The 26863-nt window shown below is 44.9% G+C and overlaps 1 pseudogene; it reads right to left on the minus strand.

The window, feature by feature from the left end:
* Nucleotides 1-19155: 19155 nt before the first annotated feature.
* On the minus strand, nt 19156-19273 carry LOC124607787 (annotated as a pseudogene).
* Between the last annotated feature and the right edge of the window lie 7590 nt (nt 19274-26863).

Genomic DNA, 26863 nt, shown 5'->3' on the forward strand with positions numbered 1-26863 from the left:
CAGATGATACTTGTGTTGATCCATTGTGCGTTCCGAAATGACGAGATCACCCATGAAACGCCATGAAAATATTCCACGGACCATAATAAATGCAAGGTGTTTGCTTTCAGACGTGCCACGCTATACACATCAATGGCCAGCTGTCCGATGGGGCTCAAAACGTGATTCATCTGAGAAGGCCACATGTCGTCACTGAGCGGTAGTCCACCTGGAGTGCTGGAGTGCAAATTCTGACCTTCGTCGCCGATAAGCGGCAGTAGCCATGGGTGCATGAATCATGCACCTGCTGTGGAAGCCTATACACATCAACGTTCGTTGAACTGTCGCTGAGGAGAAAGCGATGATAGCCCCTTGGTTTATCTGGAAGGTCAGTTACTCACAATTTGCACTACTATTAGCCAGTACACATTTTCATAGCAGTCGTTCCAATTCAAATGGCTCTAAGCACTATGGGACTTAACATCTGAGGTCATCAGTTCCCTTGACTTAGAACTACTTAAACCTAAGGACATCACACATATCCATGCCCGAGACAGGATTCGAACCTGCGACCGTAGCAGCAGCGCGGTTCCGCACTGAAACGCCAAGAACCGCTCGGCTGGCAACCGTTGTTCAGCCTGTCATCTATGGTCCGAGGTTACCACAGTTGCCTCGGCACCGGGTTTGGATAGCGCCATATTCCAATGCAAGGTATACTTTAATCACGGCGGCAAGCGAACAGTTTACGAACTTAGTCATTCCGGAAATGCTTCCACCACTGGCGCGAAAGCCAATGATCATGCTCTTTTGGACGTCAGATAAATCCCTCCGTTTCCGCATTATGACAACGACTGCACTTTTTTCCGCGTCCCTCCGACACACTTTACATACACTCCACTGCCAGTGCTGCCATCTGCCGTCTATAAGTGGTTATTGCAGGTTGACGTCGAATATAGGTATTGGTCACATTATTATGATTGGACTGTGTATATCATCGTTATTACTACCAAATAACGAAACTTGCCTACTACTACTCTTATTCTCCCATTTCTTAATCTAACTCTCTTACAATCGCCTGATTTCGTTCGATAACATTTTTCCTTCAGAATCACCTAATTTCGTTCTACCACATTCCATTATCTCCTTCTCCCTATGTTGACGATAATGTTATCACCTTTCTTCATTATTCATTTGGTTCTGTTTAGCTATTCTTCCAAATACTTTGCCGTCTCTGCCAGAACTGCAATGTCATCGACAAACATGAAACATTTTGAAACTTCCTGGCAGATTAAAACTGTGTGCCGGACCGAGTCTCGAACTCGGGACCTTTGCCTTTCTACGGGGCGTGAGTCGTGCTTGGGTAGCTCAGTTGGTAGAGCACTTGCCCGCGAAAGGCAAAGGTCCCGAGTTCGAGACTCGGTCTGGCACACAGCTTTAATCTGCCAGGAAGTTTCATATCAGCGCACACTCCGCTGCAGAGTGAAAACCCCATTCATTGAACATTTTGTGTCTTTCCTCGTGAACATTTGTTTCTCAAACTTTTTCTTGCTTTCCTTCGTAGGTCGTGGACGTGGTCGTCTAGCGGGTAGAGCAGTAGATTCCAGTCATGACGGTTTCGAGTTCAATCCCGAATAGGGGCGGGGATTTTTCCTTGCTATAGTCCCTGCAGGACGGCTTCATTTCCACTCAGCCTGCTATCGGATGAGCACCAGGAATCTTTCCCGGGACTAAGCCGCGCCGGGTGCGACGGGCCCATCCTCCAGTGCAACTGTGAAGAAAGGCTGTAGTCTACTCGCAGTCAGATCAGTAGCTCGATCACAGGCTTGTGCCACAGACTTAACCCTCACCCTCACAGCTTACTCAATGGTTCAAATAGTTCAAATGGCTCTGAACATTATGGGACTCAACATCTGTGGTCATCAGTCCCCTAGAACTTAGAACTACTTAAACCTAACTAACCTAAGGACATCACACACATCCATGCTCGAGGCAGGATTCGAACCTGCGACCGTAGCAGTCGCGCGGTTACGGACTGAGCGCCTAGAACGCTTACTCAGTGAACTCAATAAATAACATCAGAGACAGGCAGTAGCACTGTCTCATTCTCTTATGCGTGCATCCCCTCCAAGTTCTTCGAGTGTTATAACAGCGGTCTGGAACCTGTACAGATGCAATAAAATCCCCTCGGCTTACAAAAAACGTCACTTCGAATAAAACACTCGAGCTTCGATAACTGTCTCCCCCATCGTCATCAAGAGTTAAAATCAGTGACTACTGAGGCTGGCACGGTGATCTGCTTATACAGATGAAACGTTGCAGAGAGGGACTGAGAGCGGAAGGCAAGTTGGGCAGCTCCGTTCCACTGCAGGATCGAGTGACGTCAGATAGCGCGAGGGGGCCGGTGTCACGTCTGAAACTGCCGCTCCCGTGTCCTTACAAGCGTCCAGCCCTTGTCTTTCCTTCCGCTCGGTGTCCAAACCTACTATGTGGTCCACCACCTACTATGTGTGCACCCCTGCTCTCTGCTAAAACTGTTGCTGTTTATTCTAATTTCGGCTGCTTCTTTTATTATAGATTCCCAATGTGATGATGTTAGAGTCAAAACTCTCGATCTTTCAAATTGTATCTTATACCCGTCTTCTAGGCAATGTTCAGCTGTGGCCGACTGCTCTGCGTAGTGTGCGTATAACCTATTGCCTCCTGTATTTTATCTGTCCTATCTTCAGAATTCCAAAGGAAGCGATCCAATCAACATCATCAAAAGTTTTCTCTGAATCTACAAATGCTATTATCGCACTTTTCTTCACCTTATCTTCTAAGATAAGTCATAGAGCCAGCATTTCTTCGCAAGTTCCTACATTTCACTGGAACCCAAACTGGTCTGCTCTGTGGTCGGCGTAAATAACTACTCACGCGTAAAGTAATAAGAAATAGCTCCTTAGTCGGAGAGTGTGCTACATTGACACCATGGCGAATAGAATTCATCAGCATACCACATGAGTGAGAGATCAGGCATTGTACCAGCTTTCTGTCTTAAATTGAGCGTGAGATTTGCGAAACGATCAGATTCAACAATTTTATTTATTTATTTATTTAATTTTTTTTACCATCTTGAAGGCCGACGGATGGGGTAAACACTGACACCGCGCTACATTCGGGATTTTAGCGTCCAACGATCATAATGGTGTGCCACATGTATCTCGATTCAGTATAAATCGTCTACAGTAGATTAGGTTGCTGTAATGATGATGAACTATTTGAGAGCACGACATGGAGTGCCGTAGCACCCGGACTGAAGTTGGGGAAGACGAAAGTGGTTTAAATGCGTAAGACTGTTTTAATGTTGTAGTTTCGCTTGTGAAAACACACACACACTGAGAGAGAGAGAGAGAGAGAGAGAGATAGATAGAGAGAGAGAGACGGTGGGAGGGAGAGGGGGAATGGGAGAGCGACACACAAAGTTGTAAGTTTGCAGTGTGCCTGTTCTTTAGAAAATTGGTATAAACTGAAAAAGAAACTTCAGTAAGATGAGAAGGGGTTACAAGCACTACAGCAGGTACATGGGGATGATTGGTAACTAAATGAAAAAAGTTTAGTGAGATGAGGAAGGATTACAACACTACAGTAGATATTTATATGTGATTGTTAAATAAAGAAATACTGGATGCGCCCCAGTCACTCTACAGCACACAAAAACTCCAGCCTAACAGCTTGGATGAAAATCTGAGCAACTCATGAAACTTTGAAACCCATAGCACACTAAATTACAGGGTCCCCTTGTTAGAATATAAAACATGCTCGTGATCTTTTCTTGTTCTTTTTGATAATGCGTCTGCCACCTTAAAAGCCGCGAGGTTTGCGCTTGGACCTACCTAGGATAGCGCGCCTGTGTCTGATTGAGGAGCGATGTTCTTGACTCCACTACAGAACAGAGTGCCTCCTTAGTTTACCAGGGGACTTACGAATGGAACCAATTATGCGTGTGTCGCCACCACACTCGCACCAATCAGCTATCGCCGATTATTGACTCGGATAGACAGCCACAGTATAGAAACGCGCTCGTCATCCCCTCGTCATTTCGGAGGTGGACAGAAACAGTTGCTGAACAATAATTTCTTCATACACAGGTTCACAGCCTCACTATATCGTCTAAATGATGGAACCACTGTAAGCAACGTAGGCCATCAGTTTTATTCCTTTAACGCACCATGCATTTAAAAACTACATTACCTTCTGCCCTTACCAAATGTGTGATATTGGTGATGTGTGTGTGTGTCACATTTAAAACTGTTAGTTTCGTGTTGTGTGTGGACTGGCACATTCCCACACAAATATGTCGAATGTTACAGTTATGGTCTTGCACATACCAATCTGTTCACAAGAACAACTTAGCTGACTGGTTCCTACAAGACCACACCTGTAATGTCCGACATCTGTACGTGTGGGAACGTATCTGTCCCCAAAAAACAAGAAACAAACATTTTTTAAACGTGACACACAAGTTACCAGCATCATACATATGATAATGGTCTAAGGCGAAAACAGCCCAGCAATGTAATTTATGGACATGAGGCGTTAAAGGAATAAAACTGAGGGTCCACTGTGGTTAAAATGTTTCCATCATTTAACCAACTGCTGAGTAGCCACATTATCCTGAACCAATTCCTCGTTATTGAGAAAAGAAGCCACCGCCCCACACTACACTTCACAGAGATTAGCAGCAGTGCAGGAACACCGCCACAGTACATCCGAAACATCAACTTTAGCAGCCTAGACTCATCAGCTGTGGTACACGTCGCTTCATAGCCAAGGCAGGGTACAAATAAGGCGGAAACCACCGAAGTAGATGCTCAGGAAACTTATATGGATATCCTTAGAACAACGACGAAGTACTTCTCTAGAAACCGTGTTGGGTGGATTCAGTGAAATTATATTCGATAAAGGTCCATCTGCTTAACGGAGTCTGTCTGACTTTCATGTGGATGACACAGGTGCAACTGTCATGGACTTTTTCTTGGTGGAAGGACTGGAATGAGGTCCACTCAGCCTCGAGACGCCAACTGAGGAGCTACTTGAATGATAAGTAGGTCTGAAACCTGACAATGGCCACTGGGGAGAGCAGTGTGATGAGCACATGCTCCTCAGTAACAACAGTACCATGCACCCTCCGTAATAGCCTATAGATCACGATGGCCAATGGGCCATTGTTCAGGCAGATGGACAGGAGACATTCGCACGGCATGAAAATATGACGTGTATCATCATCTCTCAACATCGGATGATGTGAGAACTTATTGTCCATCATTATTTTCTCCAACAGCATTCAGGAGGTTAACTGTATGTTCAGTGAGACAATGCATTCCTCCATCATTTCCGAAGTGTCCCAATGCTTTGAGTAATCATCCACGGACATGAGCGTGCTTGCGTGTTCCAGCAGGCCACTTTACCTCAAGCCTGTCGAGTACAAATGGGAGATCACAGAGCCAGATATAAAGACATTAGATACAGCTCTGAGAGATCATCGTTAGATGTGGGTGGTTGTTGCAGGCAAGTAACAAATATGAATAAAATGGCCACCCAGACGCTTCTGGTGTGTCCTGGAGTCCACGTCATGACGCTAAAAAACTACAGCTTTAGAGTGCCTACTTGAATATCTTTATCTGTTTATTACACTTCTGGCCATAAAAATTGCTACACCAAGAAGAAATGCAGATGATAAACGGGTATTCATTGGACAAATATATTATACTAGAACTGACATGTGATTACATTTTCACGCAATTTGGGTGCATAGACCCTGAGAAATCAGTACCCAGAACAACCACCTCAGGCCGTAATAATGGCCTTGATACGCCTGGGCATTGAGTCAAACAGAGCTTGGATGGCGTGTACAGGTACAGCTGCCCATGCAGCTACAACACGATACCACAGTTCATCAAAAGTAGTGACTGGCGTATTGTGACGAGCCAGTTGCTCGGTCACCATTGACCAGACGTTTTCAATTGGTGAGAGATCTGGAGAACGTGCTGGCCAGGGCAGCAGTCGAACATTTTCTGTATCCATAAAGGCCCGTACAGGACCTGTAACATGCGGTCGTGCGTTATCCTGCTGCAATATAGGGTTTCGCAGGGATCGAATGAAGGGTAGAGCCACGGATCGAAACACATCTGAAATGTAACGTCCACCGTTCAAAGTGCCGTCAATGCGAACAAAAGGTGACCGAGACGTTTAACGAATGGCACCCCATACCGTCACACCGGGTCATACGCCAGTATGGCAATGACGAATACACGCTTCCAATGTGCGTTCACCCCGATGTCGCAAAAGACGCATGCGACCATCATGATGCTATAAACAGAACCTGGATTCATCCGAAAAAAATGACTTTTGCCATTCGTGCACCCAGGTTCATCGTTGAGTACACCATCGCAAGCGCTCCTGTCTGAGATGCAGCATGAAGGGTAACCACAGCGATGGTCTCCGAGCTGATAGCGTCGAACTTTTCGTGCAGATGGTTGTTGTCTTGCAAACGTCCCCATCTGTTGACTCAGGGATCGAGACGTGGCTGCACGATCCGTTACAGCCATGTGGATAAGATGCCTGTCATCTCGGACCAACGCCTGCAGCTATGTCGCGATACGATAAACCGCAATCGCGATAGGCTACAAAAATGGTTCAAATGACTCTGAGCACTATGGGACTTAAGTGCTGTGGTCATCAGTCCCCTAGAACTTAGAATTACTTAAACCTAACTAACCTAAAGACATCACACACATCCATGCCCGAGGCAGGATTCGAACCTGCGATCGTAGCGGTCGCGCGGTTCCAGACTGTAGCGCCTAGTACCGCTCGGCTACTCCGGCCGGCGGTTGGAAACTTTCCTCATGTCAGCACGTTGTAGGTGTCGCCACCGGCGCCAACCTTGTGTGAATGCTCTGAAAAGCTAATCTTTTGCATATCACAGCATTTCGCGTCTGTACCACGTCATCTTCGTGTGTAACAATTTTAATGGCCAGTAGTATACTTTGTTTTATCCATTATGTTCAACAGTAAATGTAAGTATATTCCGATATTACAAGAACATAAATGTGTCTATGTATCTGTATGTATCTTTACTACAAGAGAGTCTGTTTTCCACTGTCGAAACTAAACAGTCGACTGGTAGGCGGTGGGGACTAAGACACGGCGATTGTCGACGAGTCAGAGTGACAGGAGGGTTGGTTTATTTAGTCCGTAGACACGGCTAAAACTTTTAAATTAACATATATGCCTTATTAAGTGTAATTGTAGAAAGGTAGTGATCAATACTGAGTGAACTGTGCATCGTGCGCTGCGATTTTATTTGTGGACTAAGACAGTTTCAGCGTGTGCAGTGGATTCATATATGTGCGTCACTGGTGAAACAATGCTAGTGCACATCATGTTTGAACACTTGGTTGACTGTGCTTTGATAGGAATAACTCTTCGATTGTCTCATATCTCTGTTTGAACTGAAACAGTTTCGCGGGTGCCATGGAGGAGGATACTGGGTAGTCAAATATGTTTCGTAAATGCGTCGGTTCTGCGTATTTCAAATGTGCACACATCAGACTCACAGCAAGTGCTGCGATAGTAGAGGAGTCTGGTATTACCTGCAAAAGATATATAACGTATACGCAGGCATTCTTTTCAATGCAGAATCGTCAAATATCAGCAACGAGCGTCATAAGTCATCACACTATCTCGGAAACCTGCAACGAGGTGAGGTGCATCCATGGTTCAAATGGCTCTGAGCGCTGTGCGACTTAACTTCTGAGGTCATCAGTCGCCTAGAACTTGGAACTAATTAAACCTAGCTAACCTAAGGACATCACACACATCCACGCCCGAGGCAGGATTCGAACCTGCGACCGTAGCGGTCGCTCGGTTCCAAACTGTAGCGTCTAGAACCGCACGGCCACTCTGGCCGGCTCCAAAGAAGAGATTTTATAAACTGACTGCTAAATAAAATAAGACTCTCAGTCAAAACGAGTTGTATATTGCTTTCTCTTTAAAATAAAGTGTTATTCCAGTTGTAATACTGTAATTTGTCGCTCTACAACAACGTGCAACTCTAAATATACCAACATGTAATTGCAATTCTTGTTCCACATCCTTGCCTATAATTTTTCTGTTTATTTTTAAAACAGTAGTCACACGTGTTCTGATTTATTCAGCGCGTTTATCGGGTTTCGTAGACTCACATTTCACATGTAATAAATAACTTTATCAAGTAAGCAAATATGCGTTGCGTTGCGTTATAACACTTCCCCACGGTAATCGTGGCCTAACAGGATGCTTTATGACAGTAAATAGGTGGCTGTAATTCAGCTGTAGAGTGTTGATCAGTCTTGCCACAAAGGTGCTGCAGGGAGCTGTCACGCATCGGTGGTGCTGTCATTCACCTGCACTTTCTGTCCTTTGCAGAGCAAATGCGTACCTTTGGATAAGATGGTAGTTGCTCCGTATCAGAGAGGACGGCAGCGGATAAGAACGTACTGTCTAAGAAATTTCGAGGAAATAAAAGGAAATGGGGAATAAAAAAATCCCAAGATCCTCGAGGTGTAACTGTAGAGATTTATAAATATGGATTCACAGAGGCATAAAACAAAAAATTGACATAAACTCCCGAGCGAGCTGGCGCAGTGGCTAACACACTGGACTCGCATTCGGAAGGATCACGCTTCAAACCCGCGTCCGGCCATCCTGTTTTAGGTTTTCCGTGGTTTCCCTAAATGACTTCAGGCAAATACCGGGGTGATTCCTCTGAAAGGGCGCGCCCGACTTCCTTCTCCATCCTTCCCTAATCCGATAGGACCGCTGTTTGGTCCCCTTCGCCGACTCAACCAACCAAACAATATGAACTAAGCAGGATCTGTGAGAAGGGAATATGCGGAAAACACTGATAAAAAAAAAAGGAGCGGAGTAAAAGATACCAGGTAGTACAGAGAACCACAGAGAACAAAAAGTGTAGCAGATGGCAGAAATTGGAATACATCCAACAAACACACGAGTTTAAGTGGTTGTTTTGTAAATAAAACTGCCTTTTCCTGCTGCTAGTTACTTTATTTATCCCATACGCGTTTTGCCTTCTCCTGTTCTAAGGCATCATCAGTGGTATCTATAACGGTACAGTTTTGTTAGTTTTAGATTATCACACAGTTCACTTTGCGTTTTTTTCTAAAAAAAAAAAAAGTAATTACTTATTATTTGCTGATCTGCGTTTCCGCAGATCTGGTCTGGAGGTCGCACTACCACTTTTATCAAATGTTTCGAATAGCTCTGAGCACTACAGGACTTAACTTCCTAGGTCATCAGTCCTCTAGAACTACTTAAACCTAACTAACCTAAGGACATCACACACATCCATGCCCGAGGCAGGATTCGAACCTGCGACCGTAGCGGTCCTGTGGTTCCAGACTGTAGCGCCTAGAACCGCACGGTCACCACGGCCGGCTCCACTTTCATCACTGCCATATAATAACATCTTTGTATTCTCGCCTTCCACACACTGTTCACCATGTTTCTCACCCTTTTTTGTGGTGGACTATTGTTCTTTTGTCACACGATACAACTATTTCGTCGTACACTGCTTTTCACAGGGTAAATATTGCGACTCCATTACGTGTTTCATCTTCTCTGGTATATTTACCTACTTGTTGCCAACCTAACAAAGTATATGTTCGATACTAACTTCTATTTATAATGTTTATACCGTGTGTGTGTGTGTGTGTGTGTGTGTGTGTGTGTGTGTGTGTGTGTGTGTGTGTGTGTGTATGAGTGAGAGAAAGAGGGGGATAGAACAGACTTCTTTTTTTTTACGTGTTATTCGAAGAAATTGATATTGGAGAAAAATCGTAGTGGAAAACATCAAACCAGTTAGAAACTTCATGACTATACCGTCCTCTCTAAAAGAAAATGATTTTAGAGGTTCTAGATCATCGGTTTACCAGATGCCTCGATGGAGAATCGTTATTGTCAGAAGGGTAATGGGCAAACATAATGTCTACATGGAGAAGGAAAATAGACAAATATTAACGAGTTACAGGGGACTGAGTGAGTTTTGGCCAATATACTTTACGGAAGAAAGTTATGGAAGGCACGAATGAATGAACACGGAATCAGAGAGGTTTTAAGATGAGAGGAAATGTTTATTCTAAAGCGAGAGACATTGGCGATTAAAACACCTGACTGAGATTTTGACGTCCTAAAAAAAGCACATGATAAAATTGAGGCCCTAAAACACTAGGTGATCAATAGTATCCGGACATTTTTATGTAATGCCGAATCGACCACTAAATATCACGAGAAGGGCATCCTCCGGTTTAAAAGGACGTCTTGTGTTATCAGTAGAGCAGCAGTAACAGTGGTATGGATCGGTCACAAGAACTCAGTGAGTTCAAACGTGTACTTCTCATTGGATGTCACATCGGTAATAAATGCATCAGGAACATCTCACTCCTTCTCAAGCTGCTCAGATCGACTGTTGGCCATGTGATTGTCAAATGGTAACGCGAGGGAACAACCGTAGTTAAACCATTACCAGACATGCATCATATACTCGTACTGACGAGCAGGGTCCGTCACCCACAGTGGAGGGTGGTTGTAAAAAATCGCATGGAGTCAGTGGGAGGAGCCAGTCGTGTGTTCCAAACTGCTACCACCAGTCCAGCTGGTGTGAAGACTGTGCCCTAAGGAGTTAAACACAATGGGATATACTCATCAAATGGTTCAAATGGCTCTGAGCACTATGGGACTTAACTTCTGCGGTCATCAGTCACCTAGAACTTCGAACTACTTAAACCTAACCAACCTAAGAACATCACACACATCCATGCCCGAGACAGGATTCTAACCTGCGACCGTAACGGTCGCGCGGGTCCAGACTGTAGCGCCTAGAACCTCTCGGCCACTCCGGCTGGCTGCGCTGATCAATCAGCTCCTCATAAGACATACATTTCTGTATTAAGTGGAAAGTGATGCTTGAGGTGGTGTAAATAATGACACCATTAGTCCATTGATGAATGTAAACTAATGATTTGGAGTGATGAATCACGCTGCGCTCGGTACAATCCGACGGAAGTGTGCTGGGTTTGGCAAATGCCTGGAGAACGTTAACTTCTGTCATGTGTAGTGACAAGAATGTAGCACAGAGAAGGTCGTGTTATGTTATGGGCGTCTTTTTTTTTTGTGGTTAGCGCGTGGTTCTCTTATTGCGCTTAAGAAAACTCTAAATGGGGAAGGATATGAACACATTTTACAGCACTGAGTACTTCGTACAGTAGAGGCACAGTTCGAAGACGATGAATGTTTGAATCAGCAGGATAATGCACTCTCTCATAAAGCGGCAAGGGTGAGGCAGTGGTTTGTGGACAACGACGCTCCTGAGATTGACAGACCTGCACCAAGTCATGATGTGACCCCTACGGAACACCTCTGGGATGAGTTAGAACGCGAACTTCGCTCCAGACCACAGCATCCAACAGCACTGCCTCCCCTGGGTTCCTCTCTTGTGGAAGAATAGGCTGCCAGTCCATCACAGACATTTAGGCACGCCGCGTTGACAGTGTCGCCAGCAGAGAGGAGTGTTGATCACTCTTTGCGAGAGCTTAGAAATGATATCGTATAACACTGCAATCCTCTAGTGAAAGCATTCTTTAATAGGAGACCTCTTTGGCGGTCAAGAACAATTTCCCTGTACAACTTGAGCCAACAGCAGGACTTACATTGGAATACAGTACGTCAAAAGAGGTTCAATATGGTTCAAATGACTCTGAGCACTATGGGACTCAACATCTGAGGTCATCAGTCCCCTAGAACTTAGAACTACTTAAACCTAACTAAGCTAAGGACATCACACACATCAGTGCCCGAGACAGGATTCGAACCTGCGACCGTAGCGGTCGCGCGGTTCCAGACTGAAGCGCCTAGAACCGCTCGGCCACACAGGCCGGCGTCAAAAGAGGAGTATAATGTCAAAATGTCGCCTGTGCACGGTACACTGAGATGGCGAAAGTCATGCGATAATAAGATTCAAGTATACAGATAGCGGTAGTGTCACGTACAGGAGGTATGAAGGGACAGCGCATTGGCGGAGCTGTCATCTGTACTCAGGGGATACATGCTGAAAGGTTTCCAACGTGGTTATAGCGCCACGGCATCAATTAACAGACTTTGAAGGCGGAATGGGGGTTGGAGAGAGATGCATAGGACCTTCCGTTTCGGAAATCTTTAGGGAATTCAATATTCTGAAATCCACAATGTCAAGAATGTACCGAGAATACCAGATGTGAGGCATTACCAATTACGACGGACAACAAAGTGCCCGACGACCATCACTTAGCCGGCCGGAGTGGCCGAACGGTTCTAGGCGCTTCAGTCTGGAACCGCGCGGGCGCTACGGTCGCAGGTTCGAATCCTGCCTCGGGCATGGATGTGTGTGATGTCCTTAGGTTAGTTAGGTTTAAGTAGTTCTAAGTTCTAGGGGACTGATGACCAGAGCAGTTAAGTCCCATAGTGCTCAGAGCCATTTTAACCATTTGAACCATCACTTAACGACTGAGTGAGGCGGCGTTTGCATGAAGCTGTCAGCGTTAACAGCCAAGTAAGACCACCCGAAATAACCACGGAAATTAGTGCGGGTCTCATGAGGAACGTATCCGATATGACAGTGCGGCGAAATATGGCTTTAATGGACTATGACAGCGGACGACCGACGCGAGTGCCTTTGCCAACAGCGGTACATCGCCTGTAGCATCACTCCTGGGCTCGTGACCATATCGGTTGCACCTTATAGTACTGAAAAACAGTTACCTGGTCACATGACTTTCGATTTCAGTTGGTAAGGGCTGATGGAAGGGTTTGAGTGTGGCGCAGACCCCAGGAAGACATGGACCCAAGTTGTCTGCAAGGCACTGTGCAAGATGGTGGTGCTCCATAACGATGTGGGCTGCGTTTACATGGAATGGATTGGGTCCTCTCGTCCAACTAAACCGATTTCTGACGCGCAGGGATTTGTTCGACTGCCTGGAGGCCATTTATAGTCATTCATGGACTTCATGTTCCCAAATACCGATGGAAATTTTATGGATAACAATGCGCCATGCCACTGCGCCGCAACTGTTCGCAATTTGTCTGCAGACAATTCGAGCGAATGATTTGGCTAACCAGATCGCCCTACATGAGCCACATCAAACATTTATGGGACATAATTGAGGGGTCAGTTCGTGCCCCTAATACTGCACCAGAAACTCTTTCCCAGTTATGGACGGCTTTACAGGCAGCATAGCTTAATATTTCTGCAGGGGACTTCCAGAAACTTGTTGAGCCCATGCCTCGTCGATTTGCTGCACTATGCAGGGGAAAAGGAGGTCCGACGTGATATTAGGAGGTATGCCATAACGTTTCTCACCTCATTGTATAGGGAATCGACATTTCGACGTTGCGCTCCTTTTTTGACGTCACTGTATTTCAATGTAACTCTTTTGTGGCCTAAAGCCAAACTATGCTAGAAAAATGGTCTTTGAAACCGGGCGCTTATTAACGGATACTTTTCGCAGCAGATTACAGAAAATACTTCTCAAAACCCATTGCGCAACTATGACGAAGTTTTTCAAACCAGTTGTAAACAGTCTTTTCTGAAGATTATTAAAAACTAAAAGTCGAACAAAGCGATTCTAGTTGAGTTATGCATTCATTTTAGGTGTAATAACAGTAAGAAAAAAAACTCTATCGTGAAATTTCCAATTCTTTTACCATGCTCTAGCGATAAACACTTGCTGTAAAGAAACTGCTCGACCATTTTCGTAGCTGCAATTTATTTCAACAATAGGGAATAGGGAATAACATCAGTAACGCCACATACAAGAATCGCCGTCTAGCAGTCGTTCGTGAAATTTTAAAACGCGGTCGTCGCAGCAGGGTGTGCCCGGTTACGGAATAGGACTGTGGAGACGCGAGCAAACAGTGCGAAACGCAACGGCGGCAGCTGAGTGCGGAGCCGCCCGTACTGCGGGGGAATATGGCTCATTACTCGTGCAGATTCGTCACGACAGGCGAGCACGAGGAGAAAAGTCGGGAGACGTTCAATTACAGCGAATCAGCGTGGCTCGCATCGACAAGACAATAATGAGAATTCGCAGAAAGTAGGCAAGTAATAGGCGCCGGCGATTTGTTCCGCTGGAGACGGCCGCTGCGGGGGAAACTCTCACGAATAATTGAGGAACGCCTGGTTGCGATACGGACCGCGCCACCGGCGCGCGCACGCAATAGGGGGTGGGGTGGGGGGGTGCAGGTAGGGGTGAGTGTCGTGGCAGGGGGAGGGGGGGGCGGTGGTGCGGAAACGGAGAAACTCACACGCTGCCCCGTATACCTAGCATGTAGCGGCACAGCACAGGGAAACTGGCGTTAGATCGGGTCTACTGTATCTCAAGTCAAGTGCTAGCCGAGACCGACGTCTGCATCTCCCTTACAGACCGACGTCTTCCGAAATTTCGATTAAATTCTTTTGCTTGTACACCACCAACGACACAGAGGAACTGCGGACAATGGAACAGGCTAAAAGTTAGATAAATCTGTACTCAACCAGAAGGTTAATTTGAAAGCCACTACGCTTGATCCTACTGGAAATGGTATGACGTTGGCTTCTTCCTACATGTGAACTGACTTACTCATGCAGTTATAAGAGGACCAACAGTTTAACGCGCAGCTGAACTGCGATGTGACTGGGCAAAATACTGAGACTAAACGAGTATCGAACCGAAAGCCTTTTGATCCACAGTCTCGCACAAAAACCATTGAATATGATCGTGTCAGTTGAAAGCCTGCTTCATCTTCAGAAATGTTACAAAATATTTAATTAAATTTACAAATCAAGTTTTAACCTGATTAATAGGCTTCCGCAAGGGGGCAGAGAGGTGGGGAGTATGGAGGAGGGGGGGGGGCACAAGAGGAGGCATTTACCACCCCCTGGAATCTTGGGTACAGGCTTTTTGTTCACTACAGAATTCTCGTGTCTTTCTAGATATGGTTATTTGTGATTGTATCTCACACCGTAATATCACTGCCGACTGCGGCGGGAAATATTGTGGCCTTAGGAGTGACTATGTAATTCGGGTTTCACTGTATCCGACATAACTGGCTTGAGAGGTTCAGCAGCTGTATTATCATTTAAGATAATTCTCATTTATTGGTCCATCTAAGTTGCACATTTTTAATTAGATTACATGTTTCGATCACTCTGGATCATCTTCAGTTCCAAAACAGAGTAAAACTAAATATGCACCATATAATACTTTGCAATAAGTAGAAGAGAGAAGAGTTGTACATAAATGCAGAATTTATCTAAGTAATTGCGTCAGCAACCCATCTTGTCTACTCACAACCAAATATTCGAGTACTGTGCTTTGCAGCTGCGGTCAGTGTTTTAAATAGGAGGTATATGTTGGGGATAGGGCCGACGGGGGAGAGGGGAAGGAGAAATAGAGAGCGGCTGACTTGGGGAGAGGGAAAGGAAACAGGGAGGGGGCTAGTGGGGAGGTCATAAGTTTGACAAGTAGGGTCTTGCTAAAATTACAGAATGTATAATTAAGTAAAGATTCTCATGGAAACATTAGTAGTCTGGAACAATGGGTGTGTAAAATGTAAACGACATAAAATAGTGAAATTATAACATGGAACTAGAGGGGATTGAGTGGTGTAGGCTGGGAAGGCAGGCAAGCAAGGGATGGCAGGTGGGAAAGGGGGGGGGGGGGGAAATAGGGACGAGCAGGAATGCTATTAGTTTAACAACAGAGGGTCTTATACTAAAAGTGAAAATGTCAATTACGCAAAAAACTCTGTTTTAAAGAACCAAAATAGATGTGTAAAACTGTAAGAAGGGGGAAAAATAGTAGGTTATAAAAGTGCAAATACCTAAAGTATAGAATTGTTACATAATTGTACGTTCTACAATTTTAGCACGACTCCTGTTGTTAAATCATGACATCCACACCACCCCATCCCTGCTTCCTTTCCCCTCCCCCAATCAGCCACATTCCACTTCCCCTTCCTAGTTCCCACTACTTCCATTTAATTACGCACTTTCCTTTGCGTGGCAGTCGTTTCGGCGCGGTAGTACTCTTGGCGAATGTGAAAATTCCCAGAACTTTGTCAAACTAGTCCACAACAAATTTTCCACCACTCCTCTCCGAACAGCCTTCTCTATCTGGAGGTGGGGACCATCCCAACACCGGCGCGCGGCTTCCGGCGCCTGTTCCCAGAAAAAAAAGAAGGCTGCAGCATTCCCGCCTAACGACCGTCATCGATTCCCATTGAGCCACCCCCTTCTGCAGTTTCACAACTTAATCACTACAGTGGTTTACCATTTCATTCTGGTCAAAGAAGACCCCTAGAGTGATTCTAACACACTCTGAAACGCTTTGTTTTGCTCTACCGTATGTATATTCATCTATACTTCATATACAGACCCAAATATGCTGCTTTACAGTTGCTACGGAACAACCGTTAATTGCTACGGAGCACACCAGCAATCATACTAAAAGGCAAGGTGAAGGGCGGGACGCCGGCCGTTGTGGCCGTGCGGTTCTAGGCGCTTCAGTCTGGAACCGCGCGTCCGATACGGTCGCAGGTTCGAATCCTGCCTCGGGCATGGATGTGTGTGATGTCCTTAGGTTAGTTAGGTTTAAGTAGTTCTAAGTTCTAGGGGACTAATGACCTCAGATGGTAAGTCCCATAGTGCTCAGAGCCATTTTTGAAGTCTGTATGCATTCGACAGTTCATTCAGTCCGGTGTTATTGTGGAAACGATTGGAACTTTCCATGTGGTACGGTAACTTGTCTACAAGACGTTATTTGTGCGCTTACGATTGTGGAAGAGCACTTGGACGGCTCGAAGCTGGTCATGTGTCATTACTTGGACCATAGTAATGGATGTCCAAAAGCGTTTCTTCGCATTTAAAAAAAAAAAAAAAAAGGCCGCTGAAGGTGAAACTGCTATGCGAAGGCATTCCGGTGGTCGTAGAGGGACGCAACTCACCGCAAGAGGATCGATACGTAGCCCTAGTGGCGAAAAGGAGCAGACATCTCACTCCTAGGCAGATCGCTGCAGACCTGGCAACCGATACCGGTACACGTGTTTCTACTAGAACTATTTCGTAGAGATAAAATCAACCTGGTTTTTAAGCTCGGATGCGTGTTAAATTCATCCTATTTCAACAACGTTATCGACGAGAAAGAGTTCGTTAGTGTTGTGAGCATGTTGCTTGGGGTCAGCGACAGTGGTCCAGGGCGATGTTCTCCGACAAATCTCCAATGAGGCAAATGATACCAGCCACAAGTTAGTGTGGAGAGAGAGGCAAACACGTTACATACGACAGAATGTTCATGGACGTCATCAGTATGGCCGAAGCGTTATGGTGTGGTCAAGCATAATGCACAACGGCCGAACACCGCTCATATCTTAGCATGCGGTACAGTTGCAGCACAGCGGTATTGCAGCCAGATTATTCCGGATCATATGTGGTGATCATAGTGGTGATCTTGCAGCACTCGAAGAATTAAATTGCAATGAAATCCAGACCATTAGCTGCTTACAGGCGTTGATATATATCAACGAGGACAGTTGAAAATGTGTACCCCGACCGGGACTCGAACCCGGGATCTCCTGCTTACATGGCAGACTCTCTATCCGATTGAGCCATCGACGACACAGAGGATAGTGTGACTGCAGGGACTTATCTCTTGCATGCTCCCCATGAGACCCACACTTCCAACTTACTGTCCACACACTACATTTGTAGTGCCCCACTATACGCATTACTCGAGGCAGTCAGTCTACCGACTCCCGTAAGAGTTGGAGCAATGTGAGTGCATCCGCTCTGAAAAAGATCATTGGCCGGTAAGCCTTATCTATATGCAAATGGTGTCCGTTCTTTCGGACATGTCCGAACTATCTGCCTGTAGATACAAGTCGGTATGAATTGGCTTCCTATAAAAGACATCTCCTAGAGCACCATTAATCTTCCTCCTGACTTAACAGATCAAGGAAGGTAAGACAGCCCTCCTTTTTCACCTCCGCTGTGAAACGAATATTTGGTTGGATTACATTCAGGTGTTGTAGTAAGATGTGTAAATTCTCACTACCGTGAAGCCAAGCAAAGAAAATATGGTCTACATGTCTGAAAAAACACATAGGTTTCATCATACAATGAAAGCTTTCACGACCGGATGTTTCAGCTGCCGAAAATTCTTCCGGGTTGTATGGTCGTGGTCCATGGAACACTTCTATCCCTGACGTTTCGTCCAAGGCTACGTTGGACATCTTCGGAGGTGCTCCTGGTTGTGCTGAGTCTTGCCGAGTCGACGCAGGTTTCAATTCCGCCGAGTCCAAGGCAAGATTCTCGAAGTCTTCCACAAACCAACTGGCAATAGTAGATGACAATGGGCTTCCCATGACAACTCCGTGCTTCTGTTCATGCTACTGGCCATTTAATAAAAAATAAGTGGAAGTCAACACAGGTCGAAATAGGTTTGTTAATTCAAAATCAAATGTCCGCAGCTCGTTGTCTCGCGGTCACGTTCTCGCTTCCCGAGCACGGGGTCCCGGGTTCGATTCCTGGCGGGGTGAGGGATTCTCAACTGCCTCGAAATGACGGGGTGTTTGTGTTGTCATCATTTCATCATCATTCATGTAAGCGACGATATTGGACTGAGCAAAGGTCGGGAATTTGTACGGCGCTGATAACCGCGCCATTGAGCGCCTCACAAACCAAACATCATCATGATCATCAAAATCAAATCGAAATGAATCAGATAGAGGAATACGAGAGAAGCAAGAGACCACATCAAAATTTACTACGTTATCAGATTCATTCAAAAGCAGACCGTCTCATCGACGTAAGAAATCCGCCGAGTTCTTAACGTGATGCTCACGCCGATCTACTTGTGGGCTCAACAGAGAAGCACTCCGTCTTCAGGCTACGAGTGGCTTACCGGGACCATCCGACCGCCGCGTCATCTTCAGTGGAGGATGCGGATGGGAGGGGCGTGGGTCAGCACACCGCTCTCCCGGTCGTTCTGTTGGTATTCTTGACCGAAGCCGCTACTATTCGGTCGAGTATCTCCTCACTTGGCATCATGGGGCTGAGTGAACCCCTAAAAATGGCAACAGCGCATGGTGGCCTGGATGGTCACCCATACAAGTGCCGACCACGCCCGACAGCGCTTAACTTAGGTGATCTCACGGGAACCGGTGTATCCACTGCGGCAAAGCCGTTGCCGAGCTCAACAGAGAAGTAAGGTGTTTTCTTCACAATACTTCGGAGCACCAATGTTACTCATAACAGAGCTTAGAGGAACCCCATCTTTGTGGATCTTCGGAATCCCATACGATCAGGAGGGACAGCACAATAAGAACTCTTTATAATCTCCTACCACAAGGAAACTTTCTTCAGGAGGTTCTTAGTCTTTCCCTCGATACGTTTTGTAGGGTCAGCACCGATCCTGCGACACACTGACTCAGACAGTAAAAACTGCATCTTTTGAACGTAATCCTATTTGCCCAGCATTGCACTTGTCTGCGGGTAAAATAAAAGTATCCCGATCTACTTTGAGTGAACGTAAAACAGCCCTCTCAGTTGCTATTACATTACTCTTGGATGAACGTACACCATACAGTATACAACATTCTTCACCCATACCCTGATCTGCAGCACCTGGAGGTACTTTAAAAGCAACCCGTTCAACAAAACTTATAAAATCAGTGACTGGTAAACGCAGGGGTGTCAGCCCAAAATTTAGTGTTTACGTTGTGTGTGTTATCTTTCAGGATATGTTCGGCGTACCAACATTCCAATTTTCCGTACACAGCGCTTCCTTGCTGCATGAGTGCCTTTAAAACCACAGGTTGTGCACCTGTCGAAATCTCGAAGACGTAACCCGGCTGCATTCCCCTAAGTTACCTGAAATGTTTGTACACCGGGAGAAACTCTGATTTCACAAGTACGTGGTTGCTGATTTCGTGTCCCAACCGAACACTCCATTCTTCGAAATCACCCGCGAACTCATAGTGAACTTCAAGATCCTTAAGGCGTGTTCGCGCCACCCGCCACATCGCAGACGCCTGCTGTTTTCTGAAGTTCTCGTTCTGGTCTCCCTGTATGATATGAGGCTTCTCAATGTCACAAGTAATCCTTTGTGTAAATATTTTGTGCAGATGCCAAATTAGCAATAGTATCTGAAAAACATGGGAGTACCAGATCAAGTCGTCTTCCTCATTCAGAATTTTTACTCTGAACAAGAAACCACAGGGAGGTATCGACATAGCGCAGCTAGACCAGTGGTCCCCAACGTGGGTTTAATTACCCCCTGAGGGGTAAAATGAAATTTTCGGAGGGGTAAAAACTAAACAATTCGATTCTGTTTCAGTCACGAAACTAAATTATTTTCAGAAGACCATTACTGTTATCACAATTTTGTAAGACTCTAATACTGATTATGTAAGTAATCAATAATTATTTTTTCTCAGTTAGTAGCATTAATGCGGTGGAGGTTACACGTTCGTCACATAATTCACCAACTACACACGCATGGTGTGCTTTGTTCCGTAAATTGCTGATGATAAAAATGAGACACATACGTAAAAAATGCTAAATATCTCAAGAATACGTCTTCTCCAAGTTGTAGATAGTACCTGCAGTAGTCCAGAAATTGCTTCATTACTCGCTTCGAAACACATATATGAATTAACAGAACGACACAGCAGTAACTACGTAAGGGCTACTATAGTGCTGTGAGCAGTTTTATTATTGTTATTATTATTATTATTAGAGTGGTTAGTGGTGTGTTGGCAGAAGAGCCAACACTGTGTTGCTAGAGGAGGCCGAAATGCACGCGTTTACGCTCACGCAGACTGGCGTGAGGTCTGGAACAATTAAAGGAGTTGAGTCTAATAAATAAAGAACGTAGTTGCTTGAATACTTAACTTTAATCCATAATTGGAGAACATCGCTCTTGATGATACATAATTACAATCTCAATATAAACTGGTAATGGCGCCTTGCTAGGTCGAAGCAAATGACGTAGCTGAAGGCTATGCTAACTATCGTCTCGGCAAATGAGAGCGTATTTGTCAGTGTAGCATCGCTAGCAAAGTCGTCTGTACAACTGGGGCGAGTGCTAGGACGTCTCTCTAGACCTGCCGTGTGCTGGCGCTCGGTCTGCAATCACTGACAGTGGCGACACGCGGGTCCGACGTATACTAGTGGACCGCGGCCGATTTAAAGGCTACCACCTAGCAAGTGTGGTGTCTGGCGGTGACACCACAGTTAGACACAAAACATTAATAGCCTGAAATCGTCTAATTTCTGCCAATTCAGAAGTAAAGAGTGCAGCAGTGAAGTGATTCATGAACAGTAAGTATATCTCACGCATCTGAACTTGTTTGATTATAAATGAAGTTGCAGTGTGCAGGTCAAGCAAGTGCCGCAATGGAGATGAGTAATTTAGAGGAAGCATGTTTTGTAACAAATGTGTACCCTCACTGTGGATAGTTAGCTTCCTTTTCTGAGGAGTTGTGGGTAGCACTTGCGATGCGCCATGAATCCCTTCGTCATTCATCCTAACACACACACACCAACTAAACATAATTCATCTTTCATCATTTTAAAAATAAAATTGTTCCAGGAAAAGTCTTTCATTCTACAGTTTAGTTAAGTGCTAAAGTTAGTGACAATGTCGGGGAGGGGGGGGGGGGGGAGGGCAACAGATGGGAGGGGAGAGAGAGGGGTGGGTGTGCCAGCTAATATCCGATGGCACACAGGGATGATGGCCAAAGAAAGGTTGGGTCAATACTGAAGTAGACAATACAGAGAAAGAGAAGCAAATGATAAAGACTGCCAATGGATTCGGCTGATGTCGCACTGATGTCGCACTGATAACAATTGTTACACGGACGGTGTAGCGAAAAGTACTTGGTATGAGGCCTCGATGGCATAGAATACTACACAGCAAAGAACTTATAAACTGTCAACTGTTGATAGTGGCAGGCCGATTTTCCGTGATTACTAAATTCGTCACTCCCTGCCCCCTCCACATAAATACGCACACACATACATACGCATTGGGGGTAGGCTGAACGTAATATCATTCCGAATATAAACGGATTTTACAGTGTAATCTATCAAAATATTAAATGAACTATAAAAGTTTTTTGTGATAATATCATTGCTATACGAAATTCAGATGTTAGTGGAGTGTGAGCCACAAATATTATTATGGATAATGAGCAGGTCCCACTAAAGGTGTTGAGTGTGATTAGAGTGAGTAGGAAAGGTTGAGGAATCAGGAATAAAGTCAATAGGACACTGTGAGAAAGAGCTGGGGGAGGGGGGGGGGGGAGTTGGTATTTATAGGCGCTTGAGAAATTCCTGACTGGGAGGTTGGAGGAGCGGGGACATAGAGGAATGGGATCTGAGTAAGATCGAAGGACTACTGGTGTAAAAAGAGGATAAGGAGGTTAGCCATGTCGTTAGTAAGACCGTAAGCGTCATCATAGATTTCTTGTTCTGGAATGATAGAATATGAAAGTTCACTACGCACAGAGTGTAGTGAGTATGCAGATAGAAGGAAAGGAGGACACGTTAGCGTAGACACGCTGAAACGTGCCCCCGTCGACTACATTTGTCAGTTGCACCTTATATTTCTTTCTCCATTATTGAGTCTGCCACGCTAAGTTTTTACCCCAGCAAGACTACATTAAAATAATTGGGGAGAAGGTGGATCCGGCCATGTGCTTTATTTCATTTATTCCTCTTTCCATTATCCTGTGTTTCATGAGTGACTGAGGTTGAATATCTGCGTGAGTATTTGAAAATAAACGTTGCATGGAGTCTGAAAAGGGAATGAGCAAAAACAGGCACATAGTGAGAAAGATGTTTGAAAGATTCAAACCCAACGAATCTTCCTCCCGTTACTTTTTTATACAGAGAAGCCGTTCTCTGATCAACACGGTTTTAGACATAACAGAGAAGGGAACAGGCTATGAGTAAGGTAGAGAACGAGAACACTGAAGTGAGAGAGTGCTTCACATCAAAACCAACGAATCTCTTCCAACTACTGTTTTGAATGGAAGGACCGTCCTCTGGACATTGTGGTGGTAGGTACGACGGAGAACAAGGGAGGCTCAGACAAGAATAAGAAAGTTACAGCGGGAGCGAGAGATTTTGGTTAAACTCAACGACTCTCTACCCTTTCGCTAGCAGTGGTGTTTCCGAATCACTTCTGGCTGATCTGGATAAGTAAGCGGATGTGCTCGTCAGAGCATTTCTGTCTAGTCTTGGGATAAAGGTATCAAAAGATGTTTCTTTTATAATTTATCGTTTTCAGTTGCGTTTACTTTAGCTCACTTATGATAGGGGCGCGAGTTTGTGTTGTTACCGCGTTTCACAGTGATTTTTGGATTTGATAAGAGTTTTCCAGGCTCTCAGTTCCGGAAAAGGCGGTGTACTTCTTTATACTGCCACAAGTTTTGTACAGTGGTGAACAGTGATTAGTAAAAACGCATGTTTTTCATTTATATCTGCGAGAAACGCGAGACAGTAATATCCTTCCTTGATCACTAACGGTTACTTCAGTTCCTCCACAAGTTAGTACGTCTCTGATTCTCAAACTGTTTCATGTTAGGGGACAACTCGTTGTTGTAATGTTCTGATTGTAATTGTAATGAGAAATAAGAGAATGTCTTTGTACGTTATAGAAGCATCTCCTCACTTATCCAAACAGGTCCTAAATATTCCCTAGGCTTTTGCAATCCATTGTTTCAGTAATGAGAAAGAGTTGGATAATTCTCACATCGTTGAATCACGTCGAAACTAAGTTATGAAGGACATATTAAATACAATATATACTCTTTCCAAGTAGTATTTTTTAATGGACTATGATTTAGTTGTTTCATTCTAATCACTAAAGCAAAAGGCGGGGGAGCTGACATGAGGCAGGAAAGCAAAGAAAGGAGATTTGGTTAGTAAACAGTAGCATACTTCTATTTTAGCGAGCTCCTACCAAGTTTATAAACAGTGAACAATTAGGTAACTTCCAACGTCAGCAGCCCGGGGTTGGAAAGGACTGACGAGACAACTGCACTTTGATCTTCGATTGTACGAGAGGTGCAAGGTCAAGCAATTGAAAAATATTGAATGAAATGTCAGAAAATGTGTATAGGAAAAGGAGTGCGGTTGCAGAAAGTGCAGCGGAGTGAATGGACTCCGAGGTACGAAGTTACAATGGTGAAGATAAGTGGAGGTCGCACAAAGCTTTTTTTAGTTTCATGAAAGGATGGGCATCCAATTAGCAGTCCACATAACGTACATATAGTATAAAAATGTATCACCGGTTGAATATGCGTAACGTACAGGGAGCAACAATGGACGAGCAAAATATGTTAAGATACATGTTAAAGATATCAACAGCAGAGGAAATGAACTCTCAGTGTTGAAGCATTACTTCTTTTAAGTACACAATTATTTTAAAATAATTTCCTTGTGTGAATTTACGTTCCTGTATTAAAGAAACATTTTAAGTCGTCTAAAGAAAATTTAATGAAAGGTGTATGAACAGTAAATTCAGATCAACTATATTCGAGAAATCAGCCTATGGCTGAAACGAATCGGAGGAATTGTACTTTCATATGTTTTAAGAAAAAAGTGAGGAGTGAAGCGAACTAAGGTGACGTATCTTGTGTATCTCTCTTTTAGATATATATTTGATTTGTAATTCAATACGTAAAAAATGCGTTACATTCTTTCTTCCATTACAAGTAAATGCTTTCCCCTCAGTTATTAAGTTCTATTGGAATTACGGTTTTTGTAATATTTGTTTCAGAAAAACTAGCTGAACCCACGGACTCAGCAGATATGGCAAAGACACGCAATCTGCCCAGTCCAATTCGAATTCAGCCATTGATTCCATTCTGATGTAAGCAAAGCGCATCCCTGAGATTATTTGCGTCTCATTTAACACTCACTTGTGATCATTTTGGGCAAGTGCGTTAAGTACGATCTGGCCAATGTCTCCGAACGGTGAATCTGCTGCTCTCGCTTCTGTCAAATATAGGCCCCATAGAACTGATGGTGGTGTTAAATAACTATGGCTCGTAAATTGTAAAAACTTCAGGAGCCAATTTTATTCTGAAGTCATTGCGTTCTTTTTAAATATGTGTGGGATGCAGGAGGAAGAATGCGGGCCACCATCAACAACGACCATTTCTCCATTGCTCAATAACAGACAAATTACACTGAAGAGCCAAAGACACTGGTACATCTGCCAAATATCGTGTAGGGCCCCCAATAGCGCACAGTAGTGCCGCAACACGACGTGCTATGTACTCGACTAATGTCTGGAGCGAATTGATACCATGAATTCTACTGGGATGTCCATAAATCCGTAAGAGCACGAGAGGGTGAAGATATCTTTTCAACAACACGTTGCAAGACATATGCTGCTCAATAATGTTCATGTCTGGGGAGTTTGGTGGCCAGCGGACGTGTTTAAACTCAGAAGAGCGTTCCTGAAGCCACTCTGTAGCAATTATGGATGTGTAGAGTGTCGCATTGTACTGCTGGAACTTCCGAAGTCCGTCGGAATGCACAATGGACATGAATGGATGCAGGTGATCAGACACGATGTTTACCTAAGCGTCACCGGTAGAGTCGTATTGACTGCATCTAAGAAGAGAAATGAAGAGTTTCTCAGCAGAACCTCCCAGGACAAGAATAAGTGAAAAAACACTATAGAAGAAGGGACCCACCTGGATAGAAAGTGCGTCAAAGCGCCAGTTGTCAGCACATGGGGAGGCGTGGCATCCGTATCGAATCCGCCCGGCTGATTAACAACGGGAGACGATGTGCCAGCCAGCCTCAGTGTGGTTTTTAGGTGGTTTTTCCAAATCCAGCTTGATAAATACCGGATTGGCATCCACATCGCGCATCAGATACAGATATGCAGACATTTAGAAACAGTTCTCACACTTGAATGTGCGATTTTCTCTAAACGCAGCCAGATGGGTTACACAGACTCGGTCCTGGCGGAAGTGGTGACGCCAGGAACAGCGTCCAGAGAGCTACTCCCACTATAAGACTGCCACATCCGAACTAACTTGTCGACCCCCTAGAGATACGACAAAAGGCAAAGCATTAAAACGACAGAGACAAACTTCCATGGCAGTAGACGGAGCTGCAGAGGCCAAAATGATAAGGGAAGACAGACACTGGATTATATCTATAACAAATAATTGCTTACCCTCCTTGTAAATACTAGACTGGGTAAAGAGGTTGGCACAGAAGATAAAACCTTCCCATTCCCCAACGCAAAGTGCTCCCTACTGTTAGTTTCATAATTTAAACGCAAGAGCCATCACAAACACCGAGATTGAAACAATGCTCCACCCAAGGCACCACGCGGTCCAGTCACGTAAATGTGACCACCACCTATGTTTGACGTCAACGTGCGATTATCACTCACAGACGGCAGGTGGCAGCACCAGCAGAGGAGGGTATATGAAGCGTGTCTGGGGAGGGGGGGGGGTGAAGGGGGTGAAAAACAGTACAGTCTATGCCGTAATGCGGAAACGGAACGGTTTATCTGACGTCCAAAAGGGCATAATAAATGGCTTTCAAACCAAAGAGAGAGACAGAGAGAGATTGGGAGGGAGGGGAGAGAGAGAAAGAGAGAGAGAGAGAGAGAGAGAGAGAGAGAGAGAGAGAGAGAGAGAGAGAGAAGCAGGGTGGGAGGGAGAGAGGGAGGGTGAAAGATTTTTCCCCCTTAAGTAGTTTTGGTGTGGGTGTTATTTGTATAGTTCTTCTATTGTGGCGAAG

Source organism: Schistocerca americana, chromosome 3 (assembly GCF_021461395.2).
Source record: "Schistocerca americana isolate TAMUIC-IGC-003095 chromosome 3, iqSchAmer2.1, whole genome shotgun sequence".
Taxonomy (NCBI): Eukaryota; Metazoa; Arthropoda; class Insecta; order Orthoptera; family Acrididae; genus Schistocerca; species Schistocerca americana.